Source organism: Theropithecus gelada, chromosome 17, assembly GCF_003255815.1.
Source record: "Theropithecus gelada isolate Dixy chromosome 17, Tgel_1.0, whole genome shotgun sequence".
NCBI lineage: Eukaryota > Metazoa > Chordata > Mammalia > Primates > Cercopithecidae > Theropithecus > Theropithecus gelada.
Genome location: NC_037685.1, coordinates 80,974,418 through 80,999,683, shown reverse-complemented (window position 1 = coordinate 80,999,683; position 25,266 = coordinate 80,974,418). Strand labels below are relative to the sequence as shown.

The 25,266-nt window shown below is 36.9% G+C and overlaps 1 long non-coding RNA gene across 1 annotated transcript in view; it reads left to right on the top strand.

Moving 5' to 3' along the window:
- LOC112610657 overlaps window positions 1–14,501 on the top strand; it is a 37,673-nt gene extending 23,172 nt beyond the window's left edge. The window contains exons 4-5 of the long non-coding RNA XR_003116463.1: window positions 8,285–8,363; window positions 13,253–14,501. This is a non-coding gene — a long non-coding RNA (uncharacterized LOC112610657). The remainder of the gene's footprint in view (window positions 1–8,284; window positions 8,364–13,252) is intronic.
- The last annotated feature ends 10,765 nt before the right edge of the window (window positions 14,502–25,266 follow it).

Here is a 25,266-nt window from a genome sequence, read left to right as displayed (position 1 = left end):
TGAATATGTAAGTGTGGGAAATTTTATTAATTGATTAAGGACTAGGAGGTTCAGCTAAAATGCAATTGGAGTTACAAGGTACTTAAACCTAGATTTAAGGTATAAAATCAAGAATGGCAAAGAAAGCAATGAACTGAGGTCTTAAGGAATCAATTGGCTTTATTGACTACCTGAATACAAGGGATGATTGACACAAGATGAAAATTGAGTGTTAAAGAATAACAATGGGCAATTATGAATAATTAGGACATAAAAGGAAGCAAAAGAAGAATGTAAAAAGAAAAAATGTAAATAGTGTATTTATTAAACCTTTTATATTATATTTCTTGACTAACATGATGTATTTGTAATTTAATCACTGTTAGTATTTAGGAAGTAAAATCATCAAATAAAATATGAATGTTTGATTTCTAAGAAGTTTAACTTTTTGTATAAGGAAATGATTATAAGAGAATCTAATATTAAAATGACATTTGGGAAGCTTGTGTAGTCTTGACTTTCTAGAATAAATTTTCCAGATTGGAATCTACTTCATACATAGTTTTTAAGCAATCTTTCGGTCATTTCTTCATCAGAAGAAATCAAGGCAGTTTAGAAACAGTAAAAATTTATATTTGCCTAAACTCAACAACTAGGTTTTTTGTATTATATAACAGTCATTTTGGATTAAATCTGATTATTTTATTGAATGCCTATTCCTAACACTGAATTTTAAAGGTATCCTCTCTAGTTAATAGAGCCTTTTTGTTTTTAAGTATTTATATTCCAGAAACAAGAATCAAGCAAAAGCACATTTTAATCTTTCCTGTAAATGTTATATATTTGGACACTTTATAAGACTTTCAACTTCATAGTAGGGTAATAAAAAATTACCATGTTTCCCCAGGCATTGTGGCTTATGCCTGTAATCACAGCACTTTGGGACACCAAGCTGGGATCATCATTTGAGGCCAGGAGTTTGAGACCAACCTGGCCAACATGATGAAACCACGTCTGTAAAAATACAAACCTTAGCTGGGCATGGTGGCACAGACCTGTAGTCCCAGCTACTTGGGAGGCTGAGGTGGAAGGATAGCTTGAGCCTGGGAGGAGGAGGTTGCAGTGAGCTGAGATCATGCTACTGTACTCCAGCCTAGGTGACAAAAGAACACTCTGTCTCTAAAAAAATAATAATAATACCGTGTTTAGTGAAATTGTCATGCAATTTAGTTTAGACCCCATAACTCAGGCCTTTACATAAAGATATTAAAGAATAGCTATTTATAAATTTTCCATCTGGTATAATACTAACATACTGTGTATTATTCCACTGTCATTGAGCAAGGATAGTCATTCTGTGTCCCAGGCACTGTATATACACAGTTCCTTAGAGCTTCAAGTGCAGAATAGAATTAAGGCATATTTGGAGAAAGTAATTACCATTACAGATTGTGTTGATGCTGGATTGAAAGTAAAATTAAATGTTCAGAAAACCTAAAGTAACGTAGTGCCATATAAGGACATGTCTAAACAACAAACTAGTAAAACCATATTGACGGCATGTATTAGTATCTGAATATCCCTATCGTGTGAGTAGAAATAGTCTAAACTTATAGGCTCAAGGAAATTTTAAATGTAAAATAGTCCCAGTTTGAAGGCATAGTACAAAACCTACTTTTGCAGCCCCCAAGTCAAAGGTAAGTAGAAAGGAAAAATCAAACCGTACCACACTGGGAGGAGATTATTATTGTTAATAAACACAAGAAAAGAAAGAGGTATATCTTCTCTATTGCCTGGAATTGTTCCACTAAATCTTTCAATTTGTTATACATTTAAATGAAGAATTTTCATTTTTTTTCTGGAGTATTGCAATAAATATTTTAATAGTTTAAATGTATCAGGCTTTCAAATATAAATCAGATAGTTAGAAATAAAAGGAAAATAGATAAGGAAAAAAATCTTCCACCATGGTTGTTTACTAAACATCAGTGATAAAATTGCAGCGTTGTTACAGATAGTAACAATCTTTAAGAGATAAAATTATGCTGAGATAAATTGTTGCACATTTGCTGATAGGAATCATGCAACAGAGAGGAAGATTAAAGATGCAGGAGAATATCTAAAGGAATATCCTTAAGTAAGCAAGTGAGGATAAAAGAGAAGGAATTTGTCTTATGAACAGTGATGGTTCATTGATAATAGAAAGAAGGAAAAGTTGTATGCGCACAGATACATGTTAGATCGATTTGGTGGGAACTGAGGAAATCTCTGATGGTTTCTGTTTTGTCAATGAAAGTAAGAGTGAAAGGGAAGGTGTTGGAAGTTTGAAAGAAGAGAGGGGACACAGCTGTCTGATGTTTTTCTAGGAGAATTAGAGAATGAATGGACCAAGATTGCCAGAAAGCCCTTAAACCAATTTTAGATATAAAAGATAATAGTAAAAGAAAAGTTATCTCTGTTCACAGATGACACAATCATGTATGTAGAAAACCGTTAAGATTCCACCGAAAACGGTTAGAACTAATGAGTTTAACAAAGATGTATGATACAAAATCACACAAAAATCAATTGTGTGTCTGTTCACTAACAATGAACAATTCAAAAAGGAAATTAAAACAATTCCATTTACAAAACATCAAAAATAATAAAATACATGGGGATAAACATAACCAAGGAGGTAAAAGACTTGTGTACAGCAACTACAAAAAAAAAAAATTGCTGAAAGAAATTAAAAACAATAAATAAATGGAAAGGCATCCCACATTTATGGGTTGGAAGACTTAATATTGTTAAAATGACAGTACTACCCAAAATGATCTACAGGTTGAATGCAATTCCTATCAAAATCCTAAATTTCATTTAACAGAAATGGGAAAATTTATTCTCACATTCATATGGAATCTCCAAGGACATGAAATAACCAAAACTAATTTTAAAAATAGAGTTGGAGGTCTCACTACCTGATTTCAAAACCTCCTTCAAAGCCACGGTAATCAAAACATTATGTTGCTAGCATACAGTTAGACATATAAATTCATGAAAATAGACCCAAGGGCCCACAAATAAACCCTTGCATATATGTTCAAGTAATTTTCACCAAAGGTACCAAGAAGTGCCAGAGATCCCCATTCAGCAAAGAAAGGACTGTCTTCAACAATTGGTATTGGGAAAACTGAATATCCACACGAGAAAAGAACAAAGTTGGAACCTTGCCGTACACCATATACAAAAAGTAACTAAAAATTAATTTCTAAATCAAAGACCTAAGCATAAGAGTTAAAAATACGAAACTCTTAGAAGAAAACAAAGGGCAAAACCTTCAAGACATTGGATTTGGCAGTGATTTCTCAGATATGACACCAAAAGCACAGACAAAACAAGTAGATCAATTGGACTTTATCAAAGTAAAACTTCTGGCCAGGCACTGTGGCTCACACCTGTAATCCCAGCACTTTGGGAGGCCGAGGCGTATGAATCACAGAGTCAGGAGTTCGAGACCAGCCTGGCCAACACGGTGAAACAACACAAAAATTGGCCAGGTATGGTGGTGGGCACCTGTAGTCCCAGCTACTCGGGAGGCTGAGGCAGGCGAATCACTTGACACTGGGAGGCAGAGGTTGCAGTGAGCCAAGATCGCGCCACTGCATTCCAGCCTGGGCAACAGAACGAGACTCCATCTAAAAAAAAAAAAGAAAATTTAAACTTCTGTGCATCAAAGGACACTATCAATGTGAAAAGTCAGTCTATAGAATCAGAGAAAATATTTGCAAATCATGTATCTAATAAGAGATTAATATCCAGAATGTATAAACTCAATAAAAAGTAAACAACCCAATCAAAAAATGGGCAAAGGACTTAAATAGACATTTCTCCAAAGAAGGTATACAATTAAGAAACACAAGATGCTCAACATCACTATTCATTAGGGAAATGGAAGTGGACAATGAGATACCACTTCATTTTCACTAGAATGGCTATTATCAAAAACAAAACCAGAAAATACATGTTGGCAAGGATGGGAGAAGTTGTAAATTGCTGGTGAGAATATAAGTGTAGCCACTGTAAAACACAGTATGGTGGTTTCTCAAAAATATTAAAAGAATTACTGTATGATCCAGCAATTCCACTTGGGCATATACCCAAAATAATTGAAAGAAGGATTTCAAAGAGATATTTGTACACCATGTTCATGGCAGCATTATTCATAATAGCCAAAGACAGAAACAACCTAAATGCCTATCATGACATGAATGGACAAACAAAATGTATACACACACAATGGAAAACTATTCAACTGTAAAGAGGAAAACTTTGTTGCATGCTACAACCTGGATGAACCTTGAAAAAGTTATGCTAAATGAAGTAAGCCAGACACAAAAGGACAGATACTGTATGATTCCACTTACATGAGATAACTAGAATAGGCAAATTCATAGAAACAGTAGAATGGTGATTTCCTGAGGCTGAGGGGTAGAGGAGATGGGTGGGCAGTTAGTGTTTAAGCAATATCACTTGGAGAAGATGAAAAAGTTCTGGAGATGGAGGGTTGCACAACAGGGCAAACATATGTATACCACAGAAGTATACACTTATAGCTGGTTAAAATGGTGACTTTTATATATATTGAACCACAATTTTAAAAATACAATTGACCCTTGAACAATGTGAGGATTAGAGGTGCCAGCCCCCGTGCAGTTGAAAATCTATGTATAACTTTTGGCTTCCCTGAAACTCAACTACAGATAGCCTACTGTTGACCAGAAGCCTTACCGATAACATAAAGTCAATAACACATATGCTATATGTTATGTGTATTATATATCATATTAAAGTAAGCTGGAGAAAATATATTTACTTTTAATTATATAGAAGTGCATCATCATACAGGCCTTCATCTTCACTGTTCACATTGAGCAGGCTGAGGAAGAAAAGGGGTTGGTTTTGCTGTTTCTGGAGTGGAAGAGGTGGAGGAGGTGGGAGAAGAGGCAGGAAAGGCCAGGCACATTTGATGTAACTTTACAGAAATACATCGTAATTTCTGCCTGACTTTTTTGCTCTTTTTATTTTTCTAAAAAATGTTTTTATATATTACCAATCCTCTGTCCACCCTTTGCTTTAGTTTTAGTGCCCATATTATAGACGGGTCCATGTCATAAAAGAAATCAAAAGTAGTCTTGAATAATTGCAGCCCTTCTGCCAGACTCTCTAATGTCAGTGCCAGTAGTGTATGTCTGGCACTGCTTCTATGTTGTCTTCCTCATCATCTGGCACTAGTTCAGAACCAATCATTTCCATCAAGTTGTCTGTTAATTTATCTGGTGTGGTATCTGTTAGCTATTGAATTTCTCAAAGATCCATATCTTGAAACCTTTCACCCCCCCCCGCCCCCCTGCACCATACCTTTTTTTTGTCATATCCACAGTCTCTTTCATGATTTCCTTGATTGTCTCTGTCACAAATCCTGTGAAGTCATATATATCATCTGGACACAGTTTTCTCCAGGAATGTGTTTAAGACTTGATGGCTTTCACAACTTTTTCTGTAACAACAGTGGCATAATCAGTGGTATAATTCTTCCAGACTTTCATGTTACTCTGTCAGGGTTCTCTTCCACAGCATTGATAGACATTTCCACAGAGTGCAATGTATAATGAGCTGTAAAAGTCCTTATGACCCTAATACAGAGGATGAAATATAGAGACATTGTGGGGGCACATAGACCACCTCAGTGCTTTTGGTGTTGAACTTGTGGTTCTGGGTGGCCAGGAGTATTGTCCAATATCAAAAGAACTTAAAAGGCAGACCCTTATTGGCAAGGTACTTCCTGACTTTGGGAACAAAGCATTGATGGAAGCATTCCAGAAAAAGCATTCTCATTGTCCATACCTTCTTGTACAACCAAAAGACTGGCTGCTGGTGTTTTTTCCCTTTGAGGCTCAGGAATTAGCAGCTTTATGGCTAAGGACAGCAAACTGACGGCATTTGCACAAAACAGTAGAGTTTGCTTATCTCTTCCTGCCTTAAATCCTGGTGCTTTTTTTTCTTCCTTACTAATAAATGTCCTTTGTGGCATTTTCTTCTGGAATAGGGCACATTTATCAGCATTAAAATCCCATCGTGGGCTCAGCGTGGTGGCTCACACCTGTAATCCCAGCACTTTGGGAGGCCAAGGTGGGCGGATCACGAGGTCAGGAGATCAAGACCATCCTGGCTAACATGGTGAAACCCTGTCTCTACCAAAAACACAAAAAATTAGCCAGGCATAGTGGCAGGTGCCTGTAGTCCCAGCTACTCGGGAGGCTAAGGCAGGAGAATGGCGTGAACCAGGGAGGCGGAGCTTGCAGTGAGCTGAGATGGCCTCACTGCACTCCAACCTGGGCAACAGAGCAAGACTCCGTCTGAAAAAAGAAAAAAAAAAAAAATCCAGAAAAACCTATCCTTTCTCCCCAGTGATTTTCTTAGTGGTGTCTGGGAACTCTGCTGCCTCAAAGCTGCTTCTCCTGTTATGTTGACATTTTTAGAACAACACCTCTTTCTGAAACTCAAACCATCCTTTGTTGGCACTAAATTCTTCAGCTTAAGATCCTTCACTTTAAGTTGTCTTATAATGACTACTCTTTCTGAAAAGACACTGTCTATCTGGTATACTACCAACTAGTGTAATAACTGGGACAGTGCCTTGCACATAGTAGGTATTCAATAAAATATTTGTTAAATAATTTACAGGCACCTTTTATGTTTGAAAAAAATTATATTTAAGTTTTTATCTGGAAAATGTACGTGATGAGAGGGACCCTGAAGGACAATTCCTTAACATAATTGATAAATACAAATATACGTTATATATTTCTCAAGTGAATGCAAACGGATTTATCTTGGTTACATGTTAAAACTTGTGCAGGCCAGGACAGGCGCAGTGGCTCACGCCTGTAATCCCAGCACTTTGGGAGGCCAAGGCAGGTGGATCACCTGAGCTCAGGAGTTCAAGACCAGCCCGACTAACGTGGTGAAACCCCGTCCGTCTCAAGGAAAAAAAAAAAAAAAAATGTGCAGGCCAGACATGGTGGCTCTTGCCTGTAATTTTAGGACTTTGGGAGGCCAAGGCAGGAGGATTGCTTGAGGCCAGGAGTTCAAGACCATCCTAGGCAACATAACAAGACCCTGTCTCTACAATAAAATAAAAATGTAAAGAGCTGTGCGTGGTGGTGTGCACTTGCAGTCCCAGCTACTTGAGAGGCTGAGGTGGACACATCACTTAAGCCCAAGAAGTCAAGGCAGCAGTGAGCTACGATCATGGCACTGTACCCCAACCTGGGCAACAGAGTACTCTGAGATGAGAAATAAAACAAATCCTGTAGCTCTTGATCTTCCTATTCCCTACGTATTTCCGGTCCATTTACCAGGTAAGGAAGTATACTCCTAAAGTTTCCACTTACTCAGATGTAGAAATGAGGTTTGGTTTTTTTTCCTCTAAAAGGTACAGAAACTGCTCTCTTTAAAAAATAAAAAAATAAAATGTTGTGCAGAAACTTGAGACAATAAGGAGCAGAGTTATATGTGAAATCCAGGTTGCTTAGATAGGAGATTAGCTACATATATTTTTTATTAATGGGAAAAATACTCAGAAAAAATTCATATGGAATGTGACCCTGTGCTTTGTATAGATAATTAGATATTAGAATGGAAGAACAAATTTTAGGGCTTTGGTTGTGTACATTGCCTTACTGTTCTGTAACAGATGTATTCTAACTTCAGCATAGTCATTTTAATGATGAGAGCATGGGGCAAAAAAGATTATCTAGGCTTGAGTGGTGGCACCACTAGAGTGGTGGCAATTTTCTAATATCTTTTAGAAAGAAGGAATTTCATTTCTACATCTGAGTAAGTGGAAACTAGGAGTGTCTTCCTTACCTGGTAAATGGGCCAGAAATAGGGAATAGGAAGATCAAGAGCTACAGAATTTATTTCTCATCTCAGGGTACCAAATTAACTCATTATCCCAAGGATTCATATTTTAGAATTACTGTATCAAATGATATCCAACTCTAAGGGAACTTCTAATATGGAGATCAATGTTGAAATAAAATATTTAGATTATTAATAAATTATTTAAGGGAGAATTGGTTTGTTTAGAGCTTTTTTTTCTTAACTAGAATTAAAATATCTTAATTAGATGTTTAATAAAATTAACATTTTATTTAGAATTAAAGTATTTTTCTTTAAAAGTGCATTTGCATTTTGCTAGCTTAAGTTTATTGAAACTGAGCTCTTGTATGTCATTTCATGTTTTTCTCTTGGTATGAAGTCTTACCTATTTGATGAAGATGTCTTTTGAAAGGTGTACTGCAAGGAACAAAATGTTTGTAAATTCTGCTTTTACCAAGGTAAAGATCAAATTTTATAAATTTACTTTTTTGTTTATACAAGGAAAAATAACTTCATATATTGAATATATTCAAAAGTTTAAACATTTAATTGTATTGCCCTGTTAAGCTGTCATGGCAGATAAATGCTTTTCTTTTCCTCATTTTATTCTTTGTGTTTCCTAATCTATAGCACTGTGCTGGACACAGAATGGACTTCAGTTAAGTTTTTGGTATAGAAATGTTTTATTATTCTACTTAAAATCTCCTTTAAAATAATTAATGCGTATTACATCAATGTTGTAATGTTTAAACATAGATTTTTTTACATGCATTCTTTTTTTTCTGAAAGAAAATATTTTTTATATTCTTTAGGCATGAATGTGTGTTTAAAAAAAACAAAACCTTGGAGTAAAGTAGCAGCACATAATGGTTTGTGGATTTTGAAAAGGTGCAGGCCATATTGTGCTGCCTCAAAAATACAAGGATCTGATCTTCTGAAGAAAATATGTTTCTTTTTATTCATAGCTCTTATGATAACAATGTCAGCAGTGCCTTAGCAGCACGTAAATATTGGCGTTAAGATTCTAAAATTATCTCCAGTATTAACTGTGCTGCTGAAGTAAGGTTGACCATACTCTACAGTTGCATTTTAATGTATATTAATATTACTGTGTTTTCAGTTTTATTGATAGTGTCTTTTCAGTATTATTGATAATCCTGTTATTTTTAGTATGATTCCATGAAAATAATACTAATTTTTCAGATGTATTGTCTCTTAAAATAGTATAATTGCAATTTTATAAGTGTATTGAATGCCATCAAGAGTTTTTTAAAAGAGCTTATGCAGCATTAGAGGAATTTATTTTAATGTACATTTATATTCAACATAGACATTAATTCAGATTTTTTTACTTGGGATAAAACAAATTCTAGTTTTCCCTTTGTTTTGAAATTACTTTTAAAATATGTCTTTATAGATAAATATAAAATATATTAAGCATTTTGAACAGAGCTTAGAAGACAATATTTAGTACTGTTTCTGAATATTTCTTTATATCTGAAGGGGAAAAGCCGTCAAAATATGTGAATTAAATACCTGAAATTCTGGTTCTCAAAATGCCACACTTAACCATAACTTTAAAGGTAGGAAAACCTAACAAGTGACCAACCCACTCATTGGATAGCTGAGGAAACACAAAACTCAAATAATTTGCTACACATGGCAGATTCGGGTGTTAGTCCTATGTCTTCTAACTTTATAACAGTATACTGGTTTTTTTCATGTTTTTATTAAAATGTTTTCTTAAGTCCTTAGCCAAAGATTTTTGTTTGACAAGTCAAAAATACGGTCTTGTTTACTTTACTTTTTTATATTCAAGATTTAACTCAGAGTAAGACCAAATTATGATTGTAGTTAATTTTATAGATATAAATATGTAAATAATTTTTTTAATTGTTTATGTTTTTTAAAATTTCTATTAAAAGTAAAAGTAGATGGCTGGGCGTGGTAGCTCACACCTGTAATCCCAGCACTTTGGGAGGCCGAGGCAGGCGGATCAGGAGGTCAGGAGATCGAGATTATCATGGCTAACACAGTGAAACCCTGTCTCTACTAAAAATAGAAAAAAATTAGCCGGGCATGGTGGCGGGCGCCTATAGTCCCAGCTACTTGGGAGGCTGAAGCAGGAGAATGGCGTGAACCCAGGAGGCGGAGCTTGCAGTGAACCGAGATCACACCACTGCACTCCAGCCTAGGTGAGAGAGGGAGACGCCCTCTCAACAACAAAAAAAAGAAAAGAAAAGCAGAGCTGGGCACAGTGGCTCATGCCTGTAATTCCAGCACTTTGGGAGTCCGAAGCGGGTGGATGATCTGGGGTCAGGAGTTCGAGACCAACCTGACCAACATGGTGAAACCCCGTCTCTACTAAAATTACAAAACATTAGCCAGGCATGGTGGCACATGCCTATAGTCCTAGCTACTCGGGAGACTGAGGCAGGAGAATTGCTTGAACCCGGGAGGCGGAAGTTGCAATGAGCGGAGATCATGCCATTACAATCCAGCCTGGACAACAAGAGTGAAACTCGGTCTCAAAAAAATAAATAAATAAATAATTTAAAATAAATAAATAAAAATTTAAGAATTAAAAAATAAATAAAAATAGAGACAGGGTCTCACTATGCTGCCCAGACTGGTTTCAAACTCCTGGGCTCAAGCAATCTTGCTTTAAAGCTGCCCACTGTGCTGGGATTACAGGCATGAGCCACCACCCCTGGCCTAATTTAATTAAAATCTGAACAAAAGGCAGGGCATGGTGGCTCATGCCTGTAATCTTAGGCCAAGGCACGTGGATCGTGTGAGGTCAGGAGTTCGAGACCATCCTAGGCAATGTGGTGAAACTCTATCTCTACTAAAAGTAAAAAATTAGCCAGGTGTGATGGCGGGCACCTGTAATCCCAGCTACTTGGGAGGCTGAGGCAGGAGAATCACTTGAACCCAGGAGTCGGAGGTTGCAGTAAGTGGAGATCGCACCACTGCACTCCAGCTTAGGCAACAGAGCGAGACTCCATCTCAACAGCAATAACAACAAAAATCTGAACAAAAATGCTCATTTATGTTCTTCTCCTTATCTGTGGTGTTTTAAAGTCATTAAACTTATGATTAAAAGTCATTAAATGATGTTTAGGAGAAGATGAGTATATTTGTGTAGTGTATTATAACTCTGATGTTATTTTGTACAAGGAGTGTCTTAGAGTTTTCAGTTGTAACCATGCAGAAAATCTACAAAATAAAAGCAGTTGTTAATTAGTCCTTTACAATCAGAATTGTCTATTTTGGAAATTTATGAAGTACTTCAGATTTAATTTAAGAAATTGTATTTGAGCCAGGTACGGTGGCTCACACCTGTTATCCCAGCATTTTAGGAGCCTGAGGCAGGTGGATCACGAGGTCAAGAGTTCGAGACCAGCCTGACCAACATGGCAAAACCCCATCTCAACTAAAAATACAAAAATTAGCTGGGTGTGGTGTGGCGTGCGCCTATAATCCCAGCTACTCAGGAGGCTGAGTCAGGAGAATCACCTTAACCCAGGAGGCGGAGGTTGCAGTGAGCCGAGATCACACCACTGTACTCATTGCACTCCAGCCTGGGTGACAGAGTGAGACTCTGTCTCAACAACAGCAAAAAAAGAAATTGTATTCGAAAGGTAAAGAACCTTTTTGTTTACATTCTAATTTGAAGATAAAATATTATATAAAAACTCTCAGTTTTTATCCAGCAACATTTTGTTCCCAATATACGATACATAGTGGATAGACTAAATGCCAGCATTTACATGGAAACACTGTCTTGGTGCTTTTAAAAATCATTTATCAAGCTCTTAACTTGTTTTCTTTATTTCCTTTCAACCATTGCATGAAAGACTTCACCAAATATATAATTTTTGATTCCACTAAAAATATTCCAGGACCTAACACAAATGCTTAGAATATTTATTGAATGAGACCAGGCGCAGTGGCTCACGCCTGTAATCTCCCAGCACTCTGGGAGGCCCAGGCGGGCAGATCACGAGGTTAGGAGATCGAGACCATCCTGGCTAACACAGTGAAAACCTTGTCTCTACTAAAAAATACAAAAAATTAGCCAGGCATGGTGGTGGGCGCCTGTAGTCCCAGCTACTGGGGAGGCTGAGGCAGTAGAATGGCGTGAACCTGGGAGGCGGAGCTTGCAGTGAGCCAAGATCGCGCCACTGCACTCCAGCCTGGGCGATAAAGGAAGACTCCGTCTCAAAAAAAAAAAAAAAAAAACAAGAATATTTATTGAATGAATTACAAAGTTTATCCAATACTGCCTAATATTTTTCAGAACAACTCAGGAGTTAGGTATTGTTTGTTTCTTTTTCTTTGTATTCCTAAATGTATCTGAAGTCAGGTTTTAGAAAATTATATTCAATCTGTCTTCTAAATGACAAGAAAACATTTGCATTTTACATTCTCAGATGACTCTTTACATCTTTAAGTGCTCTTAAGCATGAAGAAGGATCATTTGGAGCTTTTATAGCTAAATGAAAACTTTTCTTGTTTTTAATCCTGACGGTAGATTTAAGGAAAATTGAAATATTTGAGAAGTAAGGAAAAATGCTTCATTAAAACTTATTGAAGTAGTATATACATTCCAGTCTCTTCTTAGAGAAGAAGAGGTGGCCTGTCGATACCTAATGAAAAATAACATTTAGGAAACTCTCAACAGTACTAGATGTTTTATTTGTAGAGTTGTAATTTTGAAACACATAAGGAGCCAACAGTAAAATGAAAGTTTATACCTTTCAGTGTTAATCTTATTTTGGCTTTTTGTTTTGCAAAACAAACTGCACATAGTTATATGGGGGTATATATTAAGTTTTCATTTTTTCTTATTTGGAAAAAAATACTAATATTTTTCATTTAAGTTTCTTTTTTAATTGATACCAAAGAGTTCCAATATTGAACATCTTAAGTCTGTTATTTGGAGTATGGATTGATTTTGGAACTTACTCAGAGGACTACAGGAGAGTATCCAGGAGGTAGCAAGAAATGTATTTCAGTTACTCTGTTTGCATTTTGTATTCAAGTATAAATCTCTCAAGATCACACAGATTAATATGTGATAGTAGATTTGAAAACTTAGCCTAGCTGTAGACTAAGTTCCATATTTAACATTAAAGATTTTCTTCAGTTAGTTATGGATCTTTTTGGTAAATTCAGAGTTACAGGTGTTTTTAAGCCGCTAAGTGTCATTACTGGTACATGCATCAGTTAGCCCTACTTGGATTAGCAAGATTATACTTTCATAAATTATTCTTTCTCTAAATATATTTATATATTTAGAAGTTGACATTCTAAATCAAATTGTATTTTTTTCCTTTTGCAGGTGGATAATTACTGTACCTTCCTCATGAAAAAAGTTTTATTTAAAGTGTTATTTCTCATTGAATACTATCAAAAAGGAAAAAAAAAATGACCTAAACTTTTGAGATAGATTTGGCTCTAGTAAGTATTCAGATATATCACTTGCATATCTGGGAGAAGAAATAAGAGACTATCATCAATACATTCCCATCTACTAAAAAATTTTATTTTACACATGTCAAGGGATTACTTCCATTTTATTACTAACAGCTTGAACCCTTTTAATGAAGACCTAACTCCTCCACCAGAAATTTAAGTTTATGTTCTTTCTTTGTTTACTTATAAAATACATCTCAGGTATTTTGAATGTCTTTTTTTTTTTAAAGCCTATATGCAATGAAAACTATATTGGCAAAATAAATGTTTAAACCTTTTACGTTAAAATTACTGTGAAAGATGACAAGTTAGCTGCTGTTTTTGTCTACATTATACTGAAATTAAATGTTTATAATTTATATTTGGGGTTTATTTATTTATAAATCATGGAATTTATGCAAAAACATGAGTAGTACAGATTCTCCTCCAATTCTGTAGGACTTTAAATAATGTGATATTTTTCTTATAATTGGACCTTTGTGTTTTGAAGAAATGCCAACTGCTTGAAGAATCTCCTTGTTATTTGTATTATTTGCTATAGGGTTAGATGTTGAGAAATTCTGCTGACAAAAAATTTTAAGCCAGTTTTACACTAAATATTCCTCAGTCTGATTTTTTATTGGATATATTCTGTATCTTTTGTAATTTGTAACTTTTATCCACTTAGCACGAATGATTCTATTAAAGAAAATCTTTAGCAAGTGGTAGAAACATCAAATCGCACCATAGTTTGCCTGTTTCCACATTTTATTATCTTATAATCTTCGGGCATGCTTACACTTATGGAGCTAACATTTTGAGAGATACAGGTTCTCATAGTACCAAGAAAACTTTTTTCCTCTTTGGACTGAATACCTGTGATTATAACTATGTGGTAGTTTAAGTTTCCTTGTGATTAGTCAAAAATACCATTTTAGTATGAAGCAATGAAGTCTATTATTTGTTGTCCCATAATTGAGAAAGTTTAAATGTACCTTGTATTAAGAGTTTGTAAATTTTAGCTTAGTCTACACAGATTTTTATGTCAATTTGTTTATATTTTTATTAATGTCATTTCTGGAAGTGTGAAAATGTTAATGTTCGACAAACAACATTAAAAATAGATTTGAAACATTTATATGTAGAGAGGTACACATTTATTTACTGTTTAGGTACTGAAGATTGTCACTGAATAAAAAAGATATATCCCAGCCCCCGTGGAGCTTGCTAATCTTGTGGGTAGGGGAGTGAGTGATGGAATGAATGGACAGAAAATCTGGTAGGTACTATATTTGGTATGGCAGAGAGTGACCAAAGTTCTGTGGAGAAAATAAGGCAGGGAAAGTGGGAATGATGTAATAAAAGTGTTTGTAAGGCAGAAGAGAGATATTTTTAAATAGTATGGTCAGGAAATACCCTACAGAGATGTCATTTGAACAAAGACCTAGAAATAATGAGGGAACAAACCCATGTAGGTACCTGGGAGAAGACCCTTCTGAGCAGAGGAAATAACAAATACAGAGACCCTGAGGCTGAAGTATTTTGTGTGTGTACATGGAACAGCAAAGAGGCGCATGTGGCTGTGATCAAATGTAAACAGGAAGAATAGTAGCTAATAGGATCAGAGAGTTGATAGGGGCCATATCTTGTAGCTGTTTAAGCTTTTAGCTTGAGCTACAGATTCAGGTTTTCATACTTTGAGTAAGAGTCTCACTCTGTTGCCCAGGCTAGAGTGCAGTGGTGCAATCTCAGCTCACTGCAACCTCCGCCTCCTGGGTCCAAGCAATTCTCCTGCATCAGCCCCCCGAGTAGCTGGGATTACAGGCACCCACCACCATTCCCGGCTAATTTTTTTGTATTTTTAGTAGAGACGGGATTTCACCATATTGGCCAGGTTGGTCTCTAAAACTCCTGACCTCGTGATTCGCCCACCTCGGCCTCCCAAAGTGCTGGAATTACATGCATGAGCCACCATGCCCAGCCCAGTTTTTCATACTTCTTTAAGACAATCTTGACAGGTGTATGTGCCTTATCCTATTTGACGTCTGCAGATAGAACAGAATATTTTTATGACTCTGATTTGAGACCCCCCCACCATCAGACCACTTAGAATACAAACAGAAGGTCAGGCGCGGTGGCTCAAGCCTGTAATCCCAGCACTTTGGGAGGCCGAGACGGGTGGATCACGAGGTCAGGAGATCAAGACCATCCTGGCTAACATGGTGAAACCCCGTCTCTACTAAAAAAAAAAAAAAAATACAAAAAACTAGCTGGGCGAGGTGGCAGGCGCCTGTAGTCCCAGCTACTTGGGAAGCTGAGGCAAAAGAATGGCGTGAACCCGGGAGGCGGAGCTTGCAGTGAGCTGAGGTCTGGCCACTGCACTCCAGCCTGGGCAACACAGCAAGACTCCGTCACAAAAAAAAAAAAAAAATACAAACAATGTTTAAATGGGTGGTTAATAGGTATATGTGTGATGATCAGGACTGCAAATTTTGCATTGTTTGCTTTGAAATTGTTTTCTGCGTGATCAATTTAGGTGGATCCAAAACTAATGACCCCAAGAAACACACTGAATTTGCTCATGTTTGTCATATACCCAAATGAACCACAGTGTCTTTGATTCCTTCATCCTTGAAATTTCTACTATAATTAAGTACTTCGTTGTTTTTCACTTATTTCTATTTAGCAGCATTTTAACTGGTTCTTTTCCTCTAGCTGTTTTGGTGGTGGTTGTTATTTGTTTTTTGTTTTTGTTTTTTTGAGATGGAGTCTTGCTCGGTTGCTCAAGCTGCAGTGCAGTGGCACTATCTCAGCTCACCGCAACCTCCACTTCCCGGGTTCAAGCAATTCTCCTGCCTCAGCCTCCTGCAGATCTGGGATTACAGGCATCTGCCACCACGCCCAGCTAATTTTTGTATTTTTAGTAGAGACAGGGTTTCACTATGTTAGCCAGGCTGGTCTCAAACTCCTGACCTCGTAATCCACCCACTTCAGCCTCCCAAAGTGCTGGGATTACAGGTGTGAGCCACCACGCCTGGTCACCTCTAGCTGTTTTAAACTAACAAGTTCATCTTCTATATAGTATATACTACTATTTTAATCTTCCTAATTTTTTTCCCTATAGTATAAAATTTAAATTTCTAACTTTGATATGTTGTGGTCTTGTCCCAACATTTTCTATGTTGTTTAATTTTTCTTCAAATTAACTAGTTCTAATCCATTTTTCTTTCTCTTTGCCTTTATTTATGCCATTTAATTATTCCAGTTCTCCCCCAACTAATGCCTGCACTTTTTTTTTTTTTTGATAAGGCAGAATTTCTCATGTGCACTGTTTCTTGACCTTAACAGTCTAACATTAACCATCCTTCCCATGGTATGACCTGAGGTATATAACACTTCTATCATTGTTTCTCATTTATTCATGTAGGTTAACCTTTTAAATGTATTAGCAATATGGAAAAAAAAAGTTAAATTTAAGAAACTTCAGAACAGTAGCCTAAACATCAGGTCCTGAGGTTCAGATATTAATTTTATACTGACAAGTTATATAGTTGACTTTTTAAATTCTTCAAATGGTTATGTATGAACCAGTTATGTTATATCCTTAAGATTTATGAACATAAAAGAATAATTATCTCAGTTTTCCAATACTGTAAAAGCAGTTAACAGATCCACTTTTTAAAGAAGTAATCCATGTGTGTGTTATAGTATTGTTTATAAAGCATTCAGTAATAAAAGGCTGATTAAATAACGTTCAGTAGGATACTGTGCAGTTATTTAAAATATCAAGTGAATATTTAATGAGCTAAAAAGTTGTTCATTATTGAATAAGTAAAAGATCATCAAATAGTTGAATAGATTCACCAGAATAATTCATATGCTAAACTGTTTTGCTGGTTTACTCTGGGTGAGAGGTAAATCTTATTGGGGCAAGAGGGATCTTCTTGATTATAAATAAGCATGTATGATTTTTGTGATGGGCAAAGTGTTTTTTGAAAAGGAGAGAGAGAAATCCTTGAAAAATAAAAGTGATTATTTGAAGCAACCTTACCTCCACATGCGTACTTTGGAAATCTATAAAAGGGAGGCCTACTGTGTTCAGGAACTTTAGACATGATAATGAATTAACTGTCATGGAAGAAAACTTTCAAAATCAGATGAGTTTAAAATCAGTTTCAGAGGAACAGCTTGCTCTTAGGTTCTCAAAGCAATATTGAAAAGGAATTCAAGAATTACTTCTTGAGTTTGTGGTTGAGAGATTTCACTGTCCTTTCCCCACTCTTCAAGCCCCCCAGACCTCGAGAAAAGGTAAGTGTAAGAAAAGGGGTATTTAAATCTCTTTTAATTTGAAACTGTATTAGTAAACAAACTAGAGAAATACAAATCTGGTTTATTTTATACTGATAAAGATTTGATAATGCAATGAAACTTTCATATCTAAAAATTTAGCATTTTTCTGTTAAGTTTAATTTTTCTTATAAATTAAAGTACTATATAGACATAGAAACCTCAGGAAGAGCAAAAAAAATTGTATTTAAAAATCATTTTTATCATCCAAAGTCAGTTGTTATTAGCCTTATATATACCCTTCTAGTTGGATATTTCTATTAGTGAATTTATTTCTTAATCCAATTCATTACTGTGCCAGGGACTAGAAAGATTATATTTACCTCTAGAGAAGAGGTTTAGTGCTGTGCTTCTGGCTCAGAAATATTTTCCTTAAATTTGAATTTTATCTAAAAATTACCAACGTTATATATATTCCATAGTATTGTAATGTAAAAATGCCTAAGATTAGAATTTTTCCTCAAGATCGAGGATACAGGAAGATGCATCTTGTTTACTCTGGCTTCCTCCTCTACCATAGCCACATGTCATCCCCAAGGATACCTTTTCATAGTGGAAAAAAAAATTTGAGGCAAGGGAGGTCATGAAGTATTCTGAGCAGGAGGGTAAGAAAAATAACTTCTGAAATACGTGTACTGGTCAGAATTTGCTTAAAGAGAGAAATCTGGCCATGGTGGCTCACGCCTATAATCCCAGCACTTTAGGAGGCTGAGGCCAGCAGGTCACCAGAGTTCAAGAGTTCAAGACCAGCCTCGGCAACATGGCAACACCCCATCTCTACTAAAAATACAAAAATTAGCCAGGTGTGGTGGTGCACGCCTGCAGTCCCAGCTACATGGTGGGGGGCTGAGGCAGGAGAATTGCTTGAACCTGGGAAGTGAAGGTTGCAGTGGGCCAAGGTGGCACTGCTGCCCTCCAGCCTGGGTGACAGAGCAAGACCCTGCCTCAAAAAAAAAAAAAAAGACCTGTATATCAAATTATGAGTTTGTTTCTTGTTTTGTACCTCAATAGTTACATTTATCAAAAAGCTGAGCTGTTATAAAATTGTGGAATTCACATTGGATATTCAAAAAACATTTCTTACTATTAATGACAGCCAATAGTTACGGACATTTCATTTTAAACATATGGTTATAAAATGTAAACATGACACGAATAAACAATAAATGTTTGGCCTATCTAGTATAATAAGTTTTTCTCAGAATGTGACCCATTTATGATGTAAGCGAAAATGATATGTCTTAATCCATTTGTCTCACACACTAATTTTATAATTTAAAAGAGCAATAGTAGTTTCATTCAGAAAGGCCAAGTTTAAGGCCAGGCACAGTGGCTCACACCTGTAGTCCCAGCATTTTGGATCACGAGGTCAGGAGTTCAAGATCAGCCTGGCCAAGATGGCGAAACCCCGACTCTACTAAAAATACAAAAATGTCAGGCGCATGTAATCCCAGCTACTCAGCAGGCTGAGACAGGAGAATCGCTTGAACCCGGGGAGTGGAGGGTGCAGTAAGGCGAGATCCTGCCACTGCACACCAGCCTGGACAACAAAGTGAGACTCCATCTGAAAAAAAATGTTTAGAACCAGAGAAACAGCTGGGCTAACAGAATAAACTACATTATTTTGGAGGTCTAAAAGTCTGGCTATTTTGGAGGGGGGGTGTTTGTTGCCAAAACAGGCCTATGGTTCAGATTTGAAGTCAAACCCTCTGTTACGCCACTTTTGTCAGCATTTTAATGGGTGCTGGGCAAAAGCGAAACTCCGTCTCAAAAAAAGACAAAATGACTCAAATAGTTAAGCTGTTATGCCATTTTTGAATTAATGATTTTTAGATGTGTTCAGATACCTCCAAAACCCGAGGAATTTGGAGCTTTTCCTTTTTGTTTGGGTTTTGAGTTTTTTTCTTTTTTTTTTTGCGGCAGGTTCTTGCTGTATTGGCAGTGCAGTGGCACAATCATGGCTTACTACAGCCTCGATCTCCCAGGCTCAAGTGATTTTCCCCACCCAGCCTCCTGAGTAGTTGGAACTACAGGCATGCACCACCACACCCGGCTAATTTTTTAAATTTTTTGTTAGTGATGTGGTCTCGCTTTGTTGCCCAGGATGTGGTCTCACTTTGTCGCCCAGGCATGTCTACTTCTGGGTTCAAGCAGTCCTCCCGCCTCAACCTGCCAAAGTGCTGATATTACAGCATTAGCCACCATGCCTGGCCTGAATTTGGAGCTTTAAGAATTGATAACTTGTTTTTTCTAGAAAGTTCTACATAGGTATAACCTCAGGAAAAATTTGTAATGATTTTAAAATACTCCTTATATTCTATTAAGAAACCAAGTCCCTTTGATGTTTCTTTTCAATAATGCCAGATGGTCCTGATTTCTGTATACTCAAGTTGGAGAATTTAATTTGGAGTTTATAGGTAAAGGTTCAGCAAATTTCAAAGCTAGCATGCAAATTAGTTATTTATTTGGGTTAAACTGCTATTGGCTGATAAACATTTGTTTCCCCAGACCATTGTTAATTGGCAGTCTTGGTATGTAGCTCGTATCAGGCCACATGTAGAGTATGTAGATGAATGTGAACCAACTAGAGTGGATTCAGAGAATGGAAACTATGAGGTGTTTGAATGTCGTGAGGAGTGGCTAGAGGTACTGAGAAGCCTGCTTGAAAAAGGAAAAAAAAAAAATCTTGAGACTTGTTTATTCTTTATTGCACAAGAGGGCAAAACTGGGCAAATCAAGTTTCAGGGAGGCAAATACTCCAAAGCAAGGGTTTTCTACTAATAGTGGATGTGTACATTATAGAAATGACTGCCTTACAGGACCTTAAAATTGGTAAAATAGGAAAAACACTGTTAGTCAAGATAATAAGGCATCTTTTGAAGTGAAGCAAATCACCATATCAGCTTGAACAAATCCTAGCTTTAAAAATGTAAGGCAGAGCCGCACGCTGTGGCTCTCGCCTGTAATACCAGTATTTTGGGAGGCCGAGGTGGGTGCATCAGGAGGTCAGGATTTTGAGACCAGCTTGACCAACATGGTGAAACTCCGTCTCTACTAAAGATACAAAAAAAAATCAGGTGGGCGTGGTGGCGCGCACCTGTAATCCCAGCTACTCAGCAGGCTGAGGCAGGAGAATCACTTGGACCTGGGAGGCAGAGGTTGCAGTGAGCTGTGATCGCGCGGCTGCACTCCAGCCCAGGCGACAGAGTGAGACTCCATCTCAGGAAAAAAAAAAAAAAAAATTGTAAGGCATTAGTGCTAACAAAAGATGATTTTTGACTAAAGGAAATGGTAAGAAAGTTGGATTTTGTTTAAATTTTAGAATAGTTTTTACTAGAAATAAGCAGAGTTTTAACAGAACTGACAGTATTGAGACCTATAAAACAAAAATATTGGCCAGGCACACAGGATCACGCCTGTAATCCCAGCACTTTGAGAGGCTGAGGCGGGCAGATCATTTGAGGTCAGGAGTTCAAGATCAGCCTGACCAACATAGTGAAACCTTGTCTCTACTAAAAATACAAAAAATTAGCCGGGTGTGGTGGCTCATGCCTGTAATCTCAGGTACTTAGGAGGCTGAGACAGAAGAATAGCTTGAACCCGGGAGGCGGAGGTTGCAGTGAGCAGAGATCGCTCCACTGCACTCCAGCCTGGGTGACAGAGCGAGACTTCGTCTCAAGTATATATATATATATATAATGAAAATACTAGGGCTAGGGACATAATTTTTAAATATCTCTAAAAGTTTTTGTAAGTTGGCGCTTGTCTTCAAGAAGAAGATTTCTTGGAGGCAGTAGGAAACCCAGTATAGAACTGGATTATTAAGTAGTCATTTCCATCTTAAGACCATAAAAGCAAATAAAGGTGAAGAATCTGGATAAACTGGAAGGAATCAATTCCACAAGGATATATAATCATAAACTTTTGATTTGGGGAGAATTGAGTTAATAATATCAAAAGAGGATTTTTTGATGTTTATATTCTAGGACGCTTAGACATTAGTGAGACTACAGAGCCATAGCTTAGGTTTAGAAGTACTACCCTTGGAATTCTTTTTCTGTAGTTAAATAGGAATTTAGCTTCAATTAGAGGTGTGTGTGTGTGTATATGTGTGTGTGTGTGTTTCCCACTACCAGGCACATGCTAAGTTATTGATTAAAAGGAGTGTTCCCAGTAAGTCAGTCTTACTCTGAAATTGACAGTGGGTCAGTTGATGCTGGCATTATATATATGCAGAAAATACTCATTCTGTACTGTCTTTGCCAGTCTTTTGAACCTAAATTATTGTTGAGAGTTGATTAAACAATATCACTTGGTTGAAAAGATTGTTTTTAGTGCATCCTTTAATGCAGGCTCTTCAGTTTTCAAGTACTTTTTAGACTACCTTGGTTCTCTTCCAAATTATAAGATTATGGATATGAGAAAGAATTGTAAATGAACATCAGCCCTGACACATTTGTTAATATTTATTTGCCCCTCTGGAAAATAGGCCAGTAAATTTTTATTATTTTATGTGATTATTATAGTGAAAAGGACCCAAACCATCAAATAAAAACATTTTAATACCTACCTGAAAGGGTTGTTGATTTTTCTAAAGTGTATATGGAAAACTCAAAGTTTATGTGCTATTATTAGCGGTAGAAATAGAACTGCTAACACATTTAGTATTTATCCTTTGCCAGCAACTTTCACATTTATAAGCCCATTTAGTCCTCACAACCACCCTCTGAGAGAGGTCCATTGTTATCCATATGTTATAGGTAAGGAAACCAAGTCACAGAAAAATAGCATGCCTCATGTCACATAACCAGCAAGCAAGGGAGTCCAGATTCAAGCTCAGATGCTTTGACTTCGAAGTTCATGCTTTTAGGAATTATATCTACAGCTTCTATCCTATAACCAATAAGAGGCAGAGGAGACAAAACTACATAAATAAATGCTCAAAATGATAGTGATGCCTTCCTTTTAGGTAGTACTTTTAGTTTCCAAAGTGCTTTTAGTCTTGCTTTATTGTCTTGTTTAATGCTAATGTCTTGTTTAATGCTAGTTTAATGCTTCTTTTATGCCCAGGTCTTCACACATTGTACTGACTGCTTCCATTGAAATAGAAATCAGAGATAGTATGATAGGCTTTTGCGCACTTGTTTTAGAAGGGAAAAAAATATTAGAGACGAATAACACTGACATTTTTACAACTTATTTTTTGTAATGTCTTAAAGATAGGTTTGTATGTGAAAATACTAAGTACAAGTTATCTTCTCATATTCTCTATTGGTCCCACCACCAGGGAGTCATGCAATGAGAAATATATTTGAGTAACATTGGAGATGAGGTGTATATGTGTTCATGTCATGTGTGTATTTGTGATACATGGATGTACATACAGACAAATGAATTTAATAGAGTCCTTAATGTAATGGCATAGTTCCCTGAGAAAACTATGTTCACCCTACTGTCCAGAGTAAGTCTACACAATGTACAGGTCATACTTGGTTGTTTTTAAAGTAAAGCACCAGGCCAGGCACCGTGGCTCACACCTGTAATCCCAGCACTTTGGGAGTCTGAGGTGGGTGGATCACCTGAGGTCAGGAGTTTGAGACCAGCCTGACCAACATGGTGAAACCTTGTCTCTACTAAAAATAAAAAAATTAGCCGGGCATGGTGGTCTGTGCCTGTAATCCCAGCTACTGAGGAGGCTGACGCTGGAGAATCGCTTGAACTGGGGAGGTAGACATTGCACTGAGCCAAGATCATGCCACCACACTCCAGCCTGGGCAACAGAGTGGGACTCTGTCTAAAAAATATGTATATATAAATATATATATATATGCACCAAATGTCAGTTAAGGACACTGTCCCTCTTTGGATGCTTACCAGAATCTAGAAGAGAAAATACACCTTTTGCAACTAAAAGGCTGCAAACTAAATAATCCAAATTCTAGACATACAATTTTCTTAATATTTCATATCAATTTAAAGATTTGGGCTTATGGCAAGGCTTAATAACATCACTAATTTCATTCTACCTCTTGTAGAGCAATCATGGTAGTGTAGCAAATTCCTATTCATCCTTCATTTTCTTAGGTATTACGTCAGAAGGGCAACCCCACCTCCCACACATACACTTGTGTTAAAAATTAATAACTGCCGGCTGGGCACGGTGGCTCACGCCTGTAATCCCAGCACTTTGGGAGGCCAAGGCAGGAGAATCACCTAAGGTCAGGAGTTCAAGACCAGCCTGGCCAACCTGGTGAAACCCTGTCCCTACTAAAAATAAAAAAATTAGCCAGGCACGGTGGCGCATGCCTGTAATCTCAGCTACTTGGGAGGCTGAAGCACAAGAATCACTTGAACCCAGGAGGCAGTTCTCGCAGTGAGCTGAAACCATGCCATTGCACTTCACCCTGGGCAACAAGAGCGAAAGTCCGTCTCAAAAAAAAAAAAAACAAAAAAAAAAACTGCCTTTTCTCTACTATCACGCTTAAAACAGTCTCATTATTGCTTATGTTAAATCATCACATTATTTACATGCTTCTATATTTCCCTGCTATTAGCCTGTAAGGCTACTAGGCTTGAGCCCAGAGACTCTCTTAGTGAACTCAGGTCATTTGGTGACTAGTATAGTAAATAGAGCTGGTTACCTCATATTCAGTAATATGTTAATTCTCTGATTAAAAAATACATTGATACCAATATTGGTATGGGTACTCAGAAATTATATTTTCAGTAGAATTCTCCCAGCCTCAATTAGATCAAATTTATAGATCATCAACATCACAGTTTCATTAAAGGATCAGAGAGGAAAAAAATGAGAAGCATGAAATGGTACTTGCCAAGTACAATAATGTAGTTTCGCATCTAAGATAAGTCTTTGTAAGGGCTCTATTTCTCATTGAGATAATGTGTCAGCAGAGGAATAAATTTTACGCTTCTTTTACCTCTTTGGTAACAAGGACAAGAGAAACCTTGACAATATGTCTGATGTAAATCTTAAGTCTCTTAGCTGACTAAACTGGATTCCCAGATGTTCTTTCTGAGATGTTGCAAGAAAGCACTACAGAGGTCCGGAATTCCAGTTAGTTTTGCTACTAGCTCAAGATACAGGATTTTTTGAAGTATTAAGTTGTAATACTTTCTAAAAGTATTTAATTGCTGTTTTTTTCATTTCATCATTCATCTGGTTGACCCTATGGTTTCTCTACAGTTTATTCTTTAAGACAACTTCAAAATCCAAGGCAACCTTGCTTAGGCTGATGAATTCAAATTAGCTTGTATGTTAGAATCCAATAAGAACAGGAGTTAATAACTTCCTCGTTCTACCTCATTAAGAAACTATTTCATTTGTATCTGTCCCGCCTGAATTGTAAGGCGTGACCCCTTTTCCTAGCATTGCATTTGTGTCTTTCCCAGCATCTGAATTCTACCTGCCCACCCAGACCCACAGTACTGTGCCTCTGGATCTTGCCTACCTAAATCCGTATCTTTAAAATGCTTTGCCCTGAAATCATCTGGCTTTTGGACTACACTGGAAAATCGTCTGGCTTCTGGACGACT